The sequence below is a fragment of the Tribolium castaneum genome, chromosome 6, assembly GCF_031307605.1.
Source record: "Tribolium castaneum strain GA2 chromosome 6, icTriCast1.1, whole genome shotgun sequence".
In the NCBI taxonomy this organism is placed as follows: Eukaryota; Metazoa; Arthropoda; class Insecta; order Coleoptera; family Tenebrionidae; genus Tribolium; species Tribolium castaneum.
This window is the reverse complement of record NC_087399.1, coordinates 5,407,002-5,425,018: the sequence shown is the minus strand read 5'-3', so window position 1 is coordinate 5,425,018 and position 18,017 is coordinate 5,407,002. Positions and strand designations below refer to the sequence as shown.

At 37.1% G+C, this 18,017-nt stretch overlaps 1 protein-coding gene across 1 annotated transcript in view; it reads left to right on the top strand.

Moving 5' to 3' along the window:
* Window positions 1-18,017, top strand: part of LOC100142139 (uncharacterized) — a 97,140-nt gene that overhangs the window by 45,123 nt on the left and 34,000 nt on the right. The window lies entirely within an intron of this gene.

The following is an 18,017-nucleotide window of genomic DNA, read 5'->3' as shown; positions in this document are numbered from 1 at the left end:
ATGAGGCTTGATGTAGGGCTTTTTCTAAGCTTGATACAGCAATAAATACAGGTGCTAGACTAAAAGCTTGCCGAAAAATATCTGTCTAGTTAAACCGAGAATAAGCGCTTCGCATTACTGCAATCAAGCTGAAATATAGGACCAATCCAGCTCAGAATTGGGATCTGTGGTTTTAAATTAGCCTACATTTACCGGCAGACAATTTATTGAATTTTTTATCGGTTCATGCTCCCTAAAGTGGAGAGAACACTCGACGGGAAACTCACGATTTTAATCCAGACCGTTGATCTTGCCCTTTCTTTAATAAAATTTTATAGTGCGGCTGCAGGAAGACAAGCAGTGTGTACTGAGGATAATCGCCAAGAGTGGTGAATTGTTAACACACTATATGGATGCTATGATGATGTTATTTATTATGCAAAAGCTAGAACATAAACAGTCTGACCTCCCGCAAATATTAGTTGAGCTGATTGGAGCCGATTCAGAGCCTACAGCAAATAATACGTGCATTATTTAGCAAATTGTTGCCATTGTAAGGACGAATTTTAGATATGGACCCCACTTTGCCCAAAATAATTAAGGGGACCACGCGGGAAACCTACTCCGCCCCTGATTTATTTAGGGTTTAATCTGAACTCTGGTTTTAAACATATTAACTATTGAAACAACTTTCGGTAATATACGTGCGTTCGCTCTTAAATTTTTTGGCTTCCTAATTATTTTTACGCTTAATGCCCTGTATTAGGAGCGTAAGAGTTATTCAATATCACGATTCGGGGGAAAAACCTATTCATTGATTGAAATTAATCCATTCACATTTCGTGATACGAATCAAAACTTATTTAGTTAACTGGAGTGTATTAGCTACCGATATTGGATTTTTGTTTGTTTAGGTACTGGACGAGAACGTACAAAGTAAAAATAAAGCGTGTGAACACAGCAGCGTATTCATCGATTAACTGAAGTTATAATTTATTTATTTAGTTGGAAATCAAACATCAGTGGATAATTCGACGATTTATTCCATTTTCTGACAGTCGTAAAACATTAATCATTCGATTTTTCAAGCCTTATAAGTTATTATAATTTATAGTCAAGTCCCCGTCCGGGTGTGATCATATTGATCCAAGGCTTTATTTTTGTTTTATGTCCTATTATCCGGTTTAAATTACATCGCGCGCCAGATTGAAAAAGTTCGTCACCAAGAGACTCGAGCCATTAATAATGCATTCGTAAAGTATCGGAAAAAGTGGGTATTTATTGCGTTTGCAAAACACAAGTGCCCCAACCAGCCGGCACTTCCTCAAGCAAAATAATTGCGAATCACATGTCGGTTCTCACAGACAGCAGCTTCTATCGGCTTTGGATTATAACCCTCCGCATTAGATCGGGCCACTTTAAATAAATCCCGTTTTCCAATGAAAATAAATGACTGTTTCCTCTGCCCGGAGTCGACTTAATTTCCTGGCCGTTTCATTGGCCTGCCGGAAAGGGAGCGTCTCGTTGCGCTTTTTGCATTGAAAACGCATCGGGGGCGGCTTTGGATCGCTGCGTATCCATCGGCCGTGAAACATTCAAAAGCACCAGCCGGTGCAAACTTTTCGAAATTGTTTGCGAGATTAAAAGGGGCATCCCCGCAAGCGGCCACAGGGCGCCATCTAGCGCGCGGGATCCGAAGCGGGGCGAGCTTTCGGCGCTTTCCTGCGCCGAGCTTTTCACTAGCGCAGGAAATGGGTAGGGGGCGCTGCGGTCGCGGCGGCATCTGCACAACTATTCGCGCGATTAATTAGCAAGTTTTAATTAATACGATTGCGATCTGTTTACGGTTTAATTTATTTTGTGACGTTCGTAAATGGAGTTTATCATTTTTGACGGGATAATAAATTAGGCGAAAATGTGGGAAAGTTATTCACGAATTTGATGGCTGATGTGTGCGTCAAAAGTTAAAAAACAATGCAGATAAAAGTCAACGTGAAATTGATAACACAATTTATTTTGGTGCAGCAGCGAGATTGGGTTTTATTAAAAATATTGTTGTTTTAAAATGATTGAAGGTTTACACAATTTTAAACAAAAACAGATTGTGTTACATGTGAAATTTATTAAAACGAGATCGTGGAATTAAATACACGCACGTGCATCTCTTTGAAGTTCGCGGAGTCATCATTGAATTAGCCTTCTCCCGATTTAGATTCTAAAATTGTGCTTGGACAGCTGTTAGATGCATTGTCTGCTTCATTGTTAATAAACCTCTAATAATAATGTTGTGAACCAAACTGTTGTAATTGCACAACTGTTGTTGAATTCAGTTTAATGCAATTAAATAGTTAAAGATGTTAGTGCTAAGCGATTGCCGTCACTAATTCCACTCCGGGTTGATTTATTATTGCAAACCTGAACTGCACACAAAACTGCTTATTGAGAGAGAGCATGAAAGCAATGGTTTCGCGTAAATAATGGCCTGGAGCTTTTGATACAAAGGACAGCGTTCTAATAATAGTTCAAAACAGAAAATAAATACAAAACCCAAGCATATTTTCAGGTGACTATTCAAATCTCGTTATGAGAGTGGTCATGGAAATTTATTACAAAATCCACCCTCTAGCGTTACGTATAACAAGGGTGAAATGCCTGTTCCTGTTAATATATTCATTGCTTTCGCATGGCAATAGTTTAGTTATTAATGCATTATTACAACAGTAACATTTTGTTGAATTCATACGATCTATTATCTCGGGCAAGCATTTCTATTTGGCTTGAATTATTTATTATTTGTTAGTCCAGCTCTAGGTGTATTTCCGCGCTTTAAAAATTCACCACTGCAGAGTCCTTGTTTACATTCTTTAATCCAACGGTGAGAATGCTGCAAGTTTATGTAATCGTGAAGCGACGTTTCAAGCAACTTTCCAAAGACTGAGCCTTGGGAAGTTCAAATACATTACAACAAATAAGTAAATGTCTTATTTTAGAAACTAAGACATCGAGTGTTTGCACAAAAAATAAAGCAAGAGAGCGTTTCGAGAGTATGACTAAAACTTGCAGATAATGAAACCGAAGAGACAATCACAGTTTTAGCCTCTAGCGCTTAGTTAATGACGTTTGTAGACACAGCATTAAAATGAAACATGAGAAATTGGCATCTTGGCAAGCAGGCATGCGTGAAAATGAAATATTAATTGTCAGTTGTTCGTCGTAATGATGAATTTTCTGTGTTGTCGCAGCTTGAAAATAAGACCGAAACATTTCATTATTCATGCAGTAATTTCAAGTCGACTCTAATGCTCATTATGAACTACTTGGAGTCATTCTTACCTTCGCATTAATAAATTTTGGAGGAGTTAAAGGGGCGCAGCGGCTCAGTTATCCGAAAAATCATCGGTGATTTATTTTAAATTTCAATTAACCAAACACAATCAAAAATTAAGGTAATAACTCACAAAGCTATTAGAGGGAATTTATTAAATTGGAGCTTGTTTGCAATATCACTGCGATCAAAATATGTTTTTGATTTATTTTATTGGCGTTGCGCGACCAAAAAATCGCGAGATTTATGTCAGGGGTTGAAGTGCAGGATTCTCTAAAATATTATTTGTTGGACGTAATTAATCTCTTCTTTGAAGTTATTTTGATTTATGGTTTGAGAAAGAAGTTAAAAGGCATAATGCACGCTTACTGGCTTCCTTCAGCCTCCAGGTTAAATATCGCTCTCTCACGACGATTTTTAAACTGTGTAGAGACAACGTAAATTTTTTGTGGATCTTAATTAGCTAAATGTGTTTCGGGATTAGTGAGACGTATCAGAAGGGCTGTCCGAGTCAACCCTCGCGCCACTATCAGATAACGTGACATTTCTTGAGCATGTTTGAAGCCTCCGGAGAGTAAATTAAAATGACGCTCCGGATGGGACATTCATAACAAGGCCTAAAAAACCGCAAGACGTGTCATCTGGCGATAAGGGTAGGTCGTCTGTCTGATAACACGCTAATATCGGACGCATATATATGAGGGTAGACCATGGTCGGAGATAACAGACAAGATAGCAATGGCACTAATTAATAACAGGGGATTATATGGTAATCGAGACTAGTCCACCGAGCGTTTATGCGGGCCGATTATTGAAACAACACCCTGGATGCACCACTGTTGTTGTTGTTCGCACGTCGACTTCTGAAATCGGATATTCATCTGAAAATAGATAGCGCCGATTCTTTCAGGAGGTCTGCGAGAGTTATTACAAGCAGACTTGTAAATCGAAAGGAGAGGATCGTAAATTTTCGTTTTTATTTCACAGTTTTATTGGAAACGGGGGTGGCCACTTCTAACTTCTCTTTCAGCGAGGATAATATTTCAGCAACAAAATCGGGCCAGAACCCAACGAAACGACGATTAGTTGGGAAGGGTAAAGCGACTAAGTCCAAATCAATTTTTTACGAGTTTCGCTAAGTTTTGGGTAATTTTATTCGGCAAAGACAGTTGGAAACGAAATTTGCGTCAAGGTGGCAACCGTTGAACCCGATATTATCAGAATATGGTTTTTCCCGTGTTTGCCGCTTGATAGACTAAAAGAAAATCCGTGTTTCCAGAAGATGGTACACATTAAGCGATTGTCATTGACTGGGTTTACAGTTACTTCAATATGAGTATTTCATGGCACAGGAAGCAAGTGGAGGAAGTTTACTTGAAGAGTCATGTAGACAAGTGACAAGTTATTTACCCAAAGTATTAGGTTTTTCTCACTTTGAAAGAAGCCTTTTTGATGGAAATTTTATTACGATGAGGCTACTTATCCATTTTTCATTACCACTTAATTAAAACTTTTCAACGAGCTTCTCTGGAAATTAGGAACAACATTCTTCAATTAAGTACTCCGAAATTTATTGCTCGCAGTTATACGCGATTTTTATGAAAACTTCTAGTGGGGAAATTTTCGGGCATTTTTCGCTGGGGCCCCCCTGACAAGTGTCGAGGGAGCGCGCCAAGTTAGTGCAATTATATGTCACTATTAAAAAATTGAGAGTGATTTGAAAAAGTAAGCAGGAAGTGGAGTCCAGAGGGACCGTTTGAAAGCGAGACGGAAACACGGCCATTCCTAACTCACATGGCAACATAACGGATGCGAGATTCAGAGCAAGCAAGGCAGAAACATTTAACGGGCTAACTTTTTGGATATTCACTAATGGTACAGTTGAAATAAATCATGCGGCTACGCCGAAAAAAGAAGATAAATACGCGCCCGCACTGAATTCATTTCTAGTCGTGCTCAAGAGTTATCTGCGCTAAACACCACGCGACGGCTTCATCTCATTAGGGCCAATATCGGAGATAATCGATTTAAATTAAAAAGCTCGGCACCTGGGTAATTAGTTAAGTTGGTGTCGGTGTCACCGGGAGCCATTTGTTGATAGTTAAATGTGAGCCAGCAATTAATTACAAATTTAAATCGGACTCGGTCGATTTTAACCCGCAGCTTAAACTGAACTTTTCATCGATTAATTAGAAAAGTTTACCGAGCAATCAGTCACCTTTCGGTGGAAAGAATCGGGCAAAGGCGAGCATCGCTCTCGGGGCAAATTTCAGGAAAACATTCACGTAGCGTGCTTACAAACCGCGAATTTTGCGTTCTCTTTTTCCCAGTGACGGTGACATAGCACGTCGGGCGTTTTACAACTTAATGGACGCGCTCTCAGATCGCTAAATTTCATTTTCATCACGAGATGCGCGATATAAATCAGATCGGGAATAAGGGAATCCCGTGTGTAAATTTTTCGGGGCATATTCTCGAGGCCGGGCCGGGCAATTTGATATCATCCCTCCTGGTGTTGGCCAAATCGCATTACCTTCCGCGACAGATGTGCGGTCGGACAGTCCGGGGCTTATGAAACAACGTTAGATCAGTTACTTTGTAGCAATTTGGCAAACAGGGCTCGACTAAAACAACGTTTGTGAGAGGGCCATCGGCGCCCGTCGCGTAATGGATTTACGCGGAGCTCATCTGCATTTACAATAATGTTATTGCCTTCATTTACATGCGCATAGGGCGATTATTTATGGTCCGATGCGAGATTTTCTGCACGTTGAAGCGGCCCCAAGCTCGGACTTGCTCCAATTTGCGGGTCAGGCCGCAGTCTAAATGAACTACACCGAGCCATATTTCGGGCGAGGCTACGCATTTTGCCAATCAAGACTAATTCAAATGCGAATTATTCTTATTGATTTTAAAACTATTAAAAATGACACACCTTGTCCTTGCATATTTGCAGCGAAGAATCATGCCGTAACTTTACATAGAACTTTGAGTCACAAGGAAAAGATAAATTTCTTTAATCAAATTGAAACTTTGTGCATTAACTTTTGATTTTTCCCACAAAATGGAAAACAATAAAAGATTTCAAAAACTATTTGTCTTATATGCTCCGGTCCATAGAATGAGATACAATTTAGACAAAATATAAGATATAAATAACAAAGTGTAGTTTTGCCACGAGAAAACTGAGGAAATTGCAGTTCTCGTAACGTGTCATGTTTGTGTAGTGAAATTTTAAAATGCGATATTTTTATTATTAAAGGTAGACTCCTTCTACAGGAGTCCCAAAATTGGCGAAATCCGAGTTCAGAGCGTTGTAGAGAATCACTTCAATAATTCAAATATACAGAGTCGCTAAAAAGTATGGATACAGTTAAATATTTTTAGAACGGTTTAACAGAGAACATTGAAATTTAGGAAGCAGTTGAAAGTGATTAATTTCTATAATCTGAAAGCTTGTTTAATTGCTAGCGTCATTTATTTTGAAAATACAAGGCTAACTTGATTTTTTTAATGGCACGAAGAATCAAATTTAATAATTTTCAAAAGAGCATTTGTTGCTGAATTCAGTGAGGTATTATAATACCTACCTTTCTTTTTATTAAAAGGTTAAAAAAATAATAAATTCAAAAATTTTAATCTGGATTTCTGGAAAAGTAAAACTAAGTTAGCTTTGAAAATACTGTTATTAGCGAGTTAACACTTGTACAGTAGTCAAAAATTAAACTTGGATGCAATAACTAGTTTAACAATGGAATATCTAAGTTAAACTGACCGAAAAAAATCTCATGTTGATTGGTCATGGCGATCTTTTGTAGCAGAAAAGTGTATTTCGTGCTTTTTTTATTTGAAACGTGTTCTTTTTCAGTTAAAAGTGTTATTTTAACAATAATTATTTATAACTTTTACAAATTCTTTGGTCAATATTGAATGTTTAAGCAGCAAAAAGCTGACGATAAATCAAGATTTATTAGTTCGATTTTTTTTAAGTTTTGATTAAATTAAGGAATGCATGTATTACACCACTAAACTGAGAAAAAAATACTCTTCTTAAAAATATTAAATTTGACTTTTGTTGCCATTTAAAAAAAATCAAATTAGCCTTGCATCTTAAGGACAAATAGAGATAATTTCCCTACGGTTTGAAGGTACATTTTGTTTTAATTTTTCTTCAAATGGAAGCTAAAAATTTTAGTGTTTATTGTTATTTATTGTGTAGATAAGTGTGAAGAATAATAATGCAAAAACAATTTCTCGAAAAAATACTTTTATTGTTGAGTAATTTTGTAAGTTTTCTTAAAAATGAATCGCCAAATTACAGAAATCCACAATTTTTTTACTGCTAAATAAATCTAATTTTCTGAGAAATTGTTTTATATTATTATTCTCTATACTCATCTAATCCATAAATAGCAATAAGCACGGAAACTCTCAGTCTGCATTTGAAGAAAACGTTCTTCAAAGACTGATCTTCAAACCAATGTATCTTTGTGGAAAAGCTTTAAATTTTCCTTTTTTTATGAACTACTAAAATGATTCTCTACAACGCTTTGCACTCGGAATTCGACAATTTTGAGACACCCTTTAAGTTAAAATGAAGCTAATAGTTCAAGTAAGTTTTTGGTGCAAGAATTATTTCGATATCTTTAACACTCAGCATTTCATCAAGTTATTTAATTTAGCTTTATTGCAATATGCGCTCGAAGTGGAAAATCGTGGTGTAGTTGAAGTGAGAATGCAAATAGTAACACAGGATGAGTACGATAAAGATCCAAAATTCCAACTAGTTTTTGATTTACAAAAAAAACTTCTAAGTTCTCAGAAAAATACTCGCAAACTCATAATTTTTATTTATCTGTGAATGGAGAAAACTCGGTGATATTGTTAGGGTTATTAAAAATCGTTGATTTTGATATTCTGACAGTTAGTGACGTTTTTTCCTTAATGTTATTATGATATTTCGGAAATACAATTTAGTGTTCTGTAATTATTAGTTAGTAATATTTGCTAAAGTGAATCAAAAGAGATTGAAGGATATTTCTCTGTCTTTATTTACACTGTTAACAGAGCCCGTCTACGCCCGAAAAAGGAAATATTATTTTAAAATTAATTAGTGTAATGTCTTGTTTTTTAATTTTTGAATGTATTAATTAATTTTTGTTTGATGTTTACACACATCGTTATATCAACTTGACCTCTGCTCCTGTCGAACCCTGAACAAGATTTGTGAGAATACGGGTGAAAATAAGTTTACGATTTTGATAACAATTCTTATTCATTTTGGTGTTGTTATTTCTACTGGAGTAGCGACGGAATTGCAGGAATTGCTCTTCTTTTATGCGCATAATTTTTCATTAACTCATTCACTTCCCTTTTCTATTTATTTAGCCGCTTTAATTCTCTGCTCTCGACAATATCCTGGCACCCGCTTGCATTTTTTCCATTGCTCTAATTATATAACGCCTAAAAAGCAGGTACATGTGCCGCTATTTTAATCCGTCTGCAAATCTGCATTCAAGTGATTTTAAAGCGCTGTGTATTTATTAGCGCTATGATACATCGCATTCGTGCGCCATTAGGGGGTTGGTTCACCCACCCACGTACATTATGACGCATATTTCCTTGATTGGGGTTGCAAATGCACTATCTCTCTTGAGGGGAAAAATGTATGCCCCATGGCCCACCGACATTAGATTTGTGCATTGCTGCAACTGGGGTGATTGCATTATCCTGCCATTCCGAATGCTGTGTACTTTGATCTGTTTGTAATTGTTAGTGCGAAATTTACAATTCAAATCTTGTAATTGCCGGGTATTCATACAGATGGTCTGAAAGAATTATAATTCGCGAGACAAGCGCGACTTTCAGCGTCACCTGAAATTTTATTACGTCGTGAAACGGATTATCCTGTTGTTGGAGACGCTGGGACTATTCCGTAAAGGAGCAGTCAGTGCCTTTGACGAGTAGTGGTGGCACTATTTCACTTACTTAATCCGCTCAAACGTCTGAAATCAGCGCCACAATTCGAAACCAAATTAATTTCGCTTCAGCTATTGTAACAAGAAAAGTTTGGCCTAATTAAGTCAACATGAATCCTCCCTATCGATTGTTATTTCAGTGTATCGTTTTCCAAATGAGTCCCTGGGCTCGGTTTGATCCAAGGGTCTTACGTCTTCGATGCATATAATTTTATTAGTCGCAAAGGTTAGTGATAACAATAAATCCCCGTCGATATCAATTTCGGTTTAAATTCGTACACGCGCCAAGGCATTATTAAATGCATAGGGAACCGCACCAGGAGCCCCTTCTTATGATCCTGCAGGGGTGAAATGTGCTGCACGAATTTTATGTTCGTGTGTTGTCAGCGCTGCAAGCGTACTATTGTTTGTGCCACTCCTCGGGTAATTTGTTACTGTTCAAGCCACATGTTTGTTCCTTTTTCCTTTGGAAATTCGTTTTAGCACGATGTAGAGAAACTTGTTATCTAAAGGGTGGAATTTGTGAAATAATTGTACTACAGCGGGATTTTCTGCCGGCGCCTCATTATTCGAATTTGCATGCAGCCTTCGAGAAGTCCCTCGAAGAAACTCTACGACGAACGAAACAATACTGACAACCCCATTTGAATAAACACAGTCGCAAAATGCACCTTAATCCGGAGCCCGAGTCACATCACCGATTTTTTTCTATTCAACTGATTAAAAAATCGCCAGGTCTCCGGCGAATTAAACTGATTAATTAAAAATATTTATGTTTGCGAGACTTCCGGCGCCTTCTTTTCATAATCCATCCGTTATTTCCTGTCGAAAATATTTCCATCGCTCGAGTGGCAGCTCTCCATTCAACTTAGATGCTGTATTGATAAAATTGATATTCAAATCTGTTTAGCTGTATTTCCGCGTGCAAAAAATGATTTCCTTTGGCTCCGGCGCTAATTTTATCCCGACTGTATCCTCGCATCATTTTCCAACGCAACGCCCCGCCAGTTAATTACACACCATCTGAAGAGTATTTTCGTCGTCGAGAGAAAAATAATTGGCGAAAATGCAGTCGTGCTGTGTATGAACGTGAGCTAAAATCCCTCACTAACGAAGCATGAAGAATTATTTCATTACAACGACGTTCTTGTGTTTTTGTAACTTCACATTTGGAAATAAAGCCCTCTCGACTTGGTGTTTTTGTAATTTGGCACAAAGGCGGAAATGTTGCACGTTATTATTAAATTATTCCTAGTTGAATTGCACGCGGAATTGACGTTGGGATGATGGATTACCTGATGGTAGTGCGTCGTTTTTCTATTAGCAGGTGTCGGGCAGGATTAAAATGTTTTGACAACGAGAAAAGTCGGTCCGTTGGCATGTTGGATTTTATTGCGGCGTCACGTTGACTCTACCGACTCATTTGCATCGGCGGTCATTAATAAAAGGCCGTCCCTGCCAGAACAAATCTATAAATTCTCGCCTGCTTCAGGACGTGACGACGCCGGCGCTCCACTCTGTGATTCCGCTAAAGTAGACGCTGAAACCGTTCGCTGTACTTATAACGAGCGCAGAATGATGACCGGCAATTCCTCCAAGAGAGTACTAAATTTTGTTGCGATTTTTATTATCACCACTATGTCTAGTCCTTGTTTTTTGCTCAAACGTCGCTGCTTTCCCGTCAGGGGTGCTATCGATCGCCGGCCGTTCCGGGGGATATCTTCTTTAAGATAAAACTAGTGGAGAACACTTTTTGGCTCTAATCTCACCTGATTTTAAAACGCGTTAATCATTCAGACTTAACGTGCGAACACTCGGATTACCGGAGGCGAAGCAAATTTAAATTTCGAACGAATTGAAAGGCCAAGAAGGACGTTTTTAATAATTTTCTTGCGGTTTTCCCGATCGGATAGTTTGCGTAAACCGAGTTTATTTCTGTTGTTTCGGTTCCGCACCGCAAGCCATGTATTTTTTAAGTCTTTTGAAATCCAATCCTCTGTTGATTTTTCTGTTTCGTTTTCAGCCGATAGATCAATTCGAGACCGGCTCTCAAATTTCTAGACTTTTGTAATTTGTTTTACACCGGATTTTCGGCGGCAATGGCAACATTTTTTCTTTGGTAAGCTGAAACTTTCCACTACTAGACGAAATCCACTTTTCTCTCCCCCTTTTTGAATTGATTGGTTGACATTTCTGCCGATACACGTGAGGACGAAACTCTTAATGACTTCGCATAACCGGAAGCTTTGTACGAAATTCCGCTGGGACACGAGTCGACGCCTTCACGCCACAATTACACACATGTCGTGCACGTTTGGCGATTAATTTCACAAAGAAATTTGTTTAATGGTTGAGTTCTTCAAATAGATGACTTTGGGCTATTTTCACCCGGTTTCTATTTTCGAGTCGGGGAAAAAACGCCGATAGTTCGCTTAAAAAGGAAATGTATTTCAGTTTGAACGATAAATTATGGACCATCATCAAGTTGTATTAAGAAGCTTCGCCTGTTGGAGAACTGTCACCTAGTCGTAACTTATATTTTCCTTCGGCCATAATATCTAATAAAACTAGATCATTATTATCTATAAGTCACGTTCCGGTTTAAACTTTTCTATAGGAATGAGATAAATTGCTCCTCCAGGATTATTTATAACATCAAACCAACCAACACGTGACGTATTTTATCAAGAACGACAACACAAGTATCTCTTATGCTTAGTTATGACGTTTCAATGATTACCCAAATTTAGATTAATCAACCCTATAATTTGAAAGCTCAAAAAAGCTCACTATATGTTTTATGTTTCATTGAATTGAAACCCGAAAATGTCTCGCCACCTTTTCAAATTTTAACGACTTTTTCTATCTCGTCGAGCGTCATTATCTCCCGTTTGCTCCATAATCTGTCGTGTGCAAACTTCGCTTATGACAAAAGCTTGTCTCGTTTAATGACAATCGAAGACGCAGATGGTCGAGCACTAATTGCAAGCCTGTCCCACGTCGACACAAGTCCAGACATTGTCAATGCCTCATTATTTTTGACACGTAAAATCAATCCTACACTATGCGCACACATTGTCATTTTTTATTCGGTAAATCGGCGACCACCCCATCCAATATCACTTATTAGTGGTGCGTGAATGACGTCATCAAGAGTGGCAGTCGATCGGCAGTCATTTGTTTGAGATTTTCATTTATAATCGTGCACAATGAGAGGCAGCCGGCTGTGAAACACTCGAGCATCGCACCATTGTCACCCCGCCGACTTCGTCCCGGGCCCTTTTGTCTACGTTTTCATAATACATTGTTCTCTTAATAATGCCTCCGATGTAAATTGTGCGCGCGATTTCTTCATTTTACAAATTATCTATTCCAGATCGAGTGATTAAAAGTGCACAGGAACGAGCTTGATGCCATTTCCAATTAAAATGACTACACTTTAGGTACAGTGGACAAGTCAGTGTAAAATTACACACTACACTTAAATAAGTTAAAGAAGAATGTATAAACTAAAACTAAAGTAGTAAGAGGTTGAAAAGAAGCTAAGAAAGAGCTTGAACAGAAAACGAGAGAAGAAACTAAGAACAATAAGTTACAAAAAAGATTGAAATGAAAAAAATTTGTATATTATGACGATCGAATAGTACTTTTACTTGTCAAGTAGTTTAAATTCACGATAACGACTTATAATGTCATTCACACCAGAGTTTACGCGACAAAAATACTTAATTAAACCAACGCTATCTAATTAAAAGATCTCAAGGCTTCAGAAAAGACATGAAATTGAAAAATGCCTCCAAAGTAGTAAAGCCAAAACAAGCAAAAAATGAAAATCTAACGTGAGATGAATGATACTTTATCTTTCAACACATGCTATTATTGTCATTATATAGGGTGAGTCAATAGTGGGTTATTTTTGATTTTTTTTAATATGCAACCAATAATACCGATGCCTGCTGACCAGAACAATAGTCGTTAAAAAATTCAAAAATTAATCCACGATTACATTGTTCTGGGTATTGTCAAATTTGTCTTGACAGTTTTGCTAAAATTTCAATATGGACTATTATTTAACAGTTAATGTTTTTAAAAATTAAACGAAGTTCCCAGTGGTAAGTGCAATAAGTATTTTTGGTTGCATCTTAGGACATGTCAGAAATAACGCACTATTGACTCGCCCTGTGCTAATATATTTCCTAAAATGTATCACTAAAACAAAACTAACATAATTGAAAAAAACAAGCTGAATTAGATTTACTAAAGTTGTAAAAGCTCAAGCTCAAATGAATATTTAATAATACACGGCCTTTGCACGCAAGTGTCTTTCGCTCAGGACCGGACTGTCTTTGTGTTTATAGAGTTCTTTGAAATATAATTGTCTTCATATAAAAACTGAAAACTAAACAGGAAAAACAATTTATACTGACACATGCCAATAAAATTTTTTAGCCAATATTCAACTCTTCACGAAATCGTTAATTAAAAGTAATTTTTTTGTTTTCCGTTTTTCTAAAGTTTGAACAAAAACCGTTCATATTTTTTGCCCAGTAAGTTCTGAAGTTGAATTAATTTATCCTCTGGGTCTAAATATGATCAGACGAGCTTTTTTGTATTTTAAATAATTTTTTACCCTATCTCACGTTACCTGACGTGAAAAAACTCGATCTTCTAGATGCCATTTAACTTTATAAAAACAGAACCATATTTCTAAATTTCAAAACTGTAGAATCTTTCATGGAAAGACACAAAAAGTTGGGCAAAAGGAACTTAAAAATTATGAATATTGTATTGAGGATTTTGAGATGGATTGTAAGCGGATTTGCTTGCTTGGAATGCTTTTTTGTTATTAAAACTTGATTTTATTCTGTTTGAGGCAAATAACTGATTATGTGTCAAGTCAAGTACATTTTATGTCTCTGCCCGAACGGTTAAACTTTCCGGGATTATGTTTTTGTACTGTGGGCAAGCGCAGGTTTAATTCGAAATGAACAGGGGTAACATGGGACTGATCCATTGTACATTTTCAATACTCTCAAGATGCGGTGTAACATGTATCGATATCTGCACCTTTGAAAGGCTCGTTCTTTCATCCAAATCAGCTGTCCTAGCGCTTCCCCTCTTATTCTCTGGCTTCAAAAGATTTTTATTGAATTCACAGTGTCTTTAAAGGATCTTTTGTGATTGGAGTCGTATCCACACACGATTTCCGCTAAAGTGAAACCCAATTTCGCTCGAGCTATCTTTGCATAAGACGCAACAACTCAATTACGCCATTCTCATCAAGTTAAGCTACGCCTTTGTATCCTAAATATTTCCGGATGTAACTAGCCGTATGCATAGTTAAACTACAAAATGCAACTTTGCCTGTTTGTCGGCTCGTTAGTTGATGGAGCTTCCTGGAGCTTGCGATAAATCAGCCTCGGTAAAGTGCTATGCAAATAGGAGGCTGACCTCACACAGTCGAGCCTGAGCCCCACAGAACCTCGGCAGGTAATTGTACAAAAAACTGGGAGACACTAGACAACATTTCTTAATTAAGCCATAAAAATTTCTTGGACCCCTACTTTCCGGCTTAATTGCGATCAGGGCGTTTAATGACCTTGTGTGTCACGCTGTTAGACACAAAGCTGGATTTCTCAATTGCCCTTTGCGATTTTCGCGCATAAAAACTGTGGCTGGCAGCTGTGCGATTTATTATTTCCAACCACAATAAACCGAACGCTTGTTTTAAAGTTTTAAAGCGCCTGGAATTAATTTCGAATGAATCCGGAGAATGTGATCGACCCTTCGTCGATAATGAGACCGTTAAGAGTTAATAAGCACTTTTAATGGAAGTGCAGTGACGCTAATTGTAGGAGAATGGGTAACAAATTCTTGGACCATTGTTACACCCTGTCCTGACCCCTATGGTAGTAAATATGATGTAATAAAGGCACGCCGGGAGATGAATGACATTTTATCCCTCAACACATGCCCTTTATTGTTATTATCTTTAATATAAGTGTGGCCTTGGAGCCCAAGCAAATAAATTGTTAAAATTTTCAGGCAAGCTGGATTAGATTAACGAAAGCTCTAAAAGCTCAGGACTTAAACTGTGTTTGTCTTTACGTGAACAAAATTGATTTTGCTTTTAAGTAGTTTTATCGAACATTATGTCTACTAAATCAATTCCACATACGAAAAAACGTGTCAATAAGGCCCAGCAAAATGAGCCAACAAATCAGAGGTGGGTCGGGCGGATATAATTCTTGTTGCTTCCAGCATGTGCCTTGGTCTTTTCTCTGATATTAAATTTATTACACCGCCTTTTGGGGTGTCTTTGGGGAGCGATTTGACGTTTTATTTGATCGGTAGATTTGAGATTAGTAAGATAAAAATATCTCGGTTATTGGTTCATTCTCCGAGGATCTGTTATGAGATCCCAATTCAGTTTTGTTCCCATCATTTTACAAGACGTGAATTTCAATCACCTGTTTAAGTAACTCGATTCCACTAATTGATTCAATTAGGTGACCACTGGAGGAATTAATATGTAGGTACAGTAATTAGCTCCAATTGGAGCTTGTTTACGTCGCTGTCATTCGAGTCGGTGCTCGATTCCTTTAAGGTCATTTCGGAAATAATATTACGGAATTAGCGGCTGTTACGGCAGCCTTGACTAGTTACAGTTGTAAACAGTAGGTAACGTATAATAAACTTGGAAATATTAGATACATCGTTAATAAAAAGTTGCGATATAATGGGAACAGTTTAGACCCTCGAGGGACTTATGACTTTACGGTAAAGGAACATGAGATGCTGTTGTGCCGTTATGTGCAGGCAGCTGTCTTATGAGCGCGGAAAATTATTCGCAAATTATTTAATCCCTGCCGTCACTTATTTGTAATTAATAAAAGTGAAAGAATAGGTTGGCACACAGCCACAAAAATGTTTCCTAATTAGCTGTAAATGCAAAATAGTTGAGCAAGTTATTCATTTATTCAAGTGTCACAAATAAAACCTTCATTTTTAAGTCTGCGTAAACACAACTGAGGAAATAATAAATCTGATTATTGATTAAACGATTGGCCGATTATGCCTTAATCATGCTCGCATTTGAATAAAAATTCCGGTATTGTCACGAAAAATGCTTTCGCAAGACTCGACAAGTTTCGTTATTATAACTTGGAATTGAATTAAGAAGTTTAAATTAAAATTTTTCTATAAATTTGTTCCAAATTCTGAGAGACGGAAAGAAAAATAAATATTCATTATGAACTCCGATAATTAATCTCGGAGTTTTTGCCCAATAGCTGCACAGATTATTAATTTTTATGGTGCGCATTATTCTACCAAATAAATTCACAAATTGACACACGAAAGTGGTAGTAATTCTTGCTTAATGTGAACGACTTTGCTTTATCCCGCTATTCCATTTTACCCAGTTTTCCTTTTACTCACATTGTTTAGATAACAAAAAGAACAAAAGCAGCGACTTACAACGTTTGTCATTATTTTTACCGAAGACACTAACTTCAAAAGCACAAGTTTTATGCCTGGCTTTTGATTTTCCGGTGCTTATGATGTGGTAATTAGGAAAAAGATTACAACGATACATAAACATTTAACACGTTTCGCTCACGCGTTGTGGCCCATAATAGCGACTTTATTTGCCATTTAATGCCAGTTATTATCGCCATCATTATTATAATTTACGCTCTCACCGAAGCCACATTTTTCTGCAATTTTATCACTAGTTTATCTGGCTGATTTTTTCAAATATCCTATGATTGTTTTATTATCACAGGCCATAATTCTAGAGTACAAAGTGCTAAACTGCAACAACAAGATACGAAAATAATAGCGGTTGCGCGCATTTTCTCGGAAATTAAAACTATTGATGAATAAATAACTAGTTTACAGAGGTTATTTTAAAAAATGGTAAATAGGGTTTTATTGATGTGCACTATACATTTTACTAAATTATGTATCACTAGTTGTTAGTGCATATCGCAAAGAAAAAACCGTTATTTAGCCTACATTTCTATCTCAAAGATAACACAAACATATTTATTTGTACAAAATCGCATTTGATAAATTCCATGAAGTGTGACAACACCTGCCTAGATAAATAGGCACAAAAGAACAACTTGTGTCAAGTTGAATCGATACAGTTTGCTACTTCCTAGAGCAGATAACAATTGCTAATATTTGATTTAAGGTTCTAGGTACCGTTTATTTATATCTGCATTATAAACACCAAGGGCCGATTTATAGAAAGCTCTGTTAAAATTTAATTCGTTGTTAAATTTAACAACGCGAATGAACCAACCAAATTGCTTCAGTTTGGTCACGTGAGCAGTTAATCACGCTTCTATAAACCGGTTCCTAGTTTTAAGCTCAGGCTGTAGAGCCTTTAAGCTTCTAACGGATTAAAATTATCAACGATTCTCGAATTCTGTAAAAAATTGACATGTTTGCACAGGTATTCTTTATTTAAAGTTGAAGGTAGTTTTTGGAGCCTCACAAGCTTCACTTCATGATAGATTTAATTTAGGTAGAAGTCTGAATTGGCGCACATTTCAAAGATTATTTGCTTATTGCTCTAACAATAGGCAGGTAAGAGCTATATCGGTGCGGAGGTTGAACATAAATTAGGATAATAATTCGGGATATCTTTGAAGTTATGCATAATGATTAGTGTACATTTGAATGCTCCTCTGATACTAAGCTGCCGATTCCATGATCGCAATTTC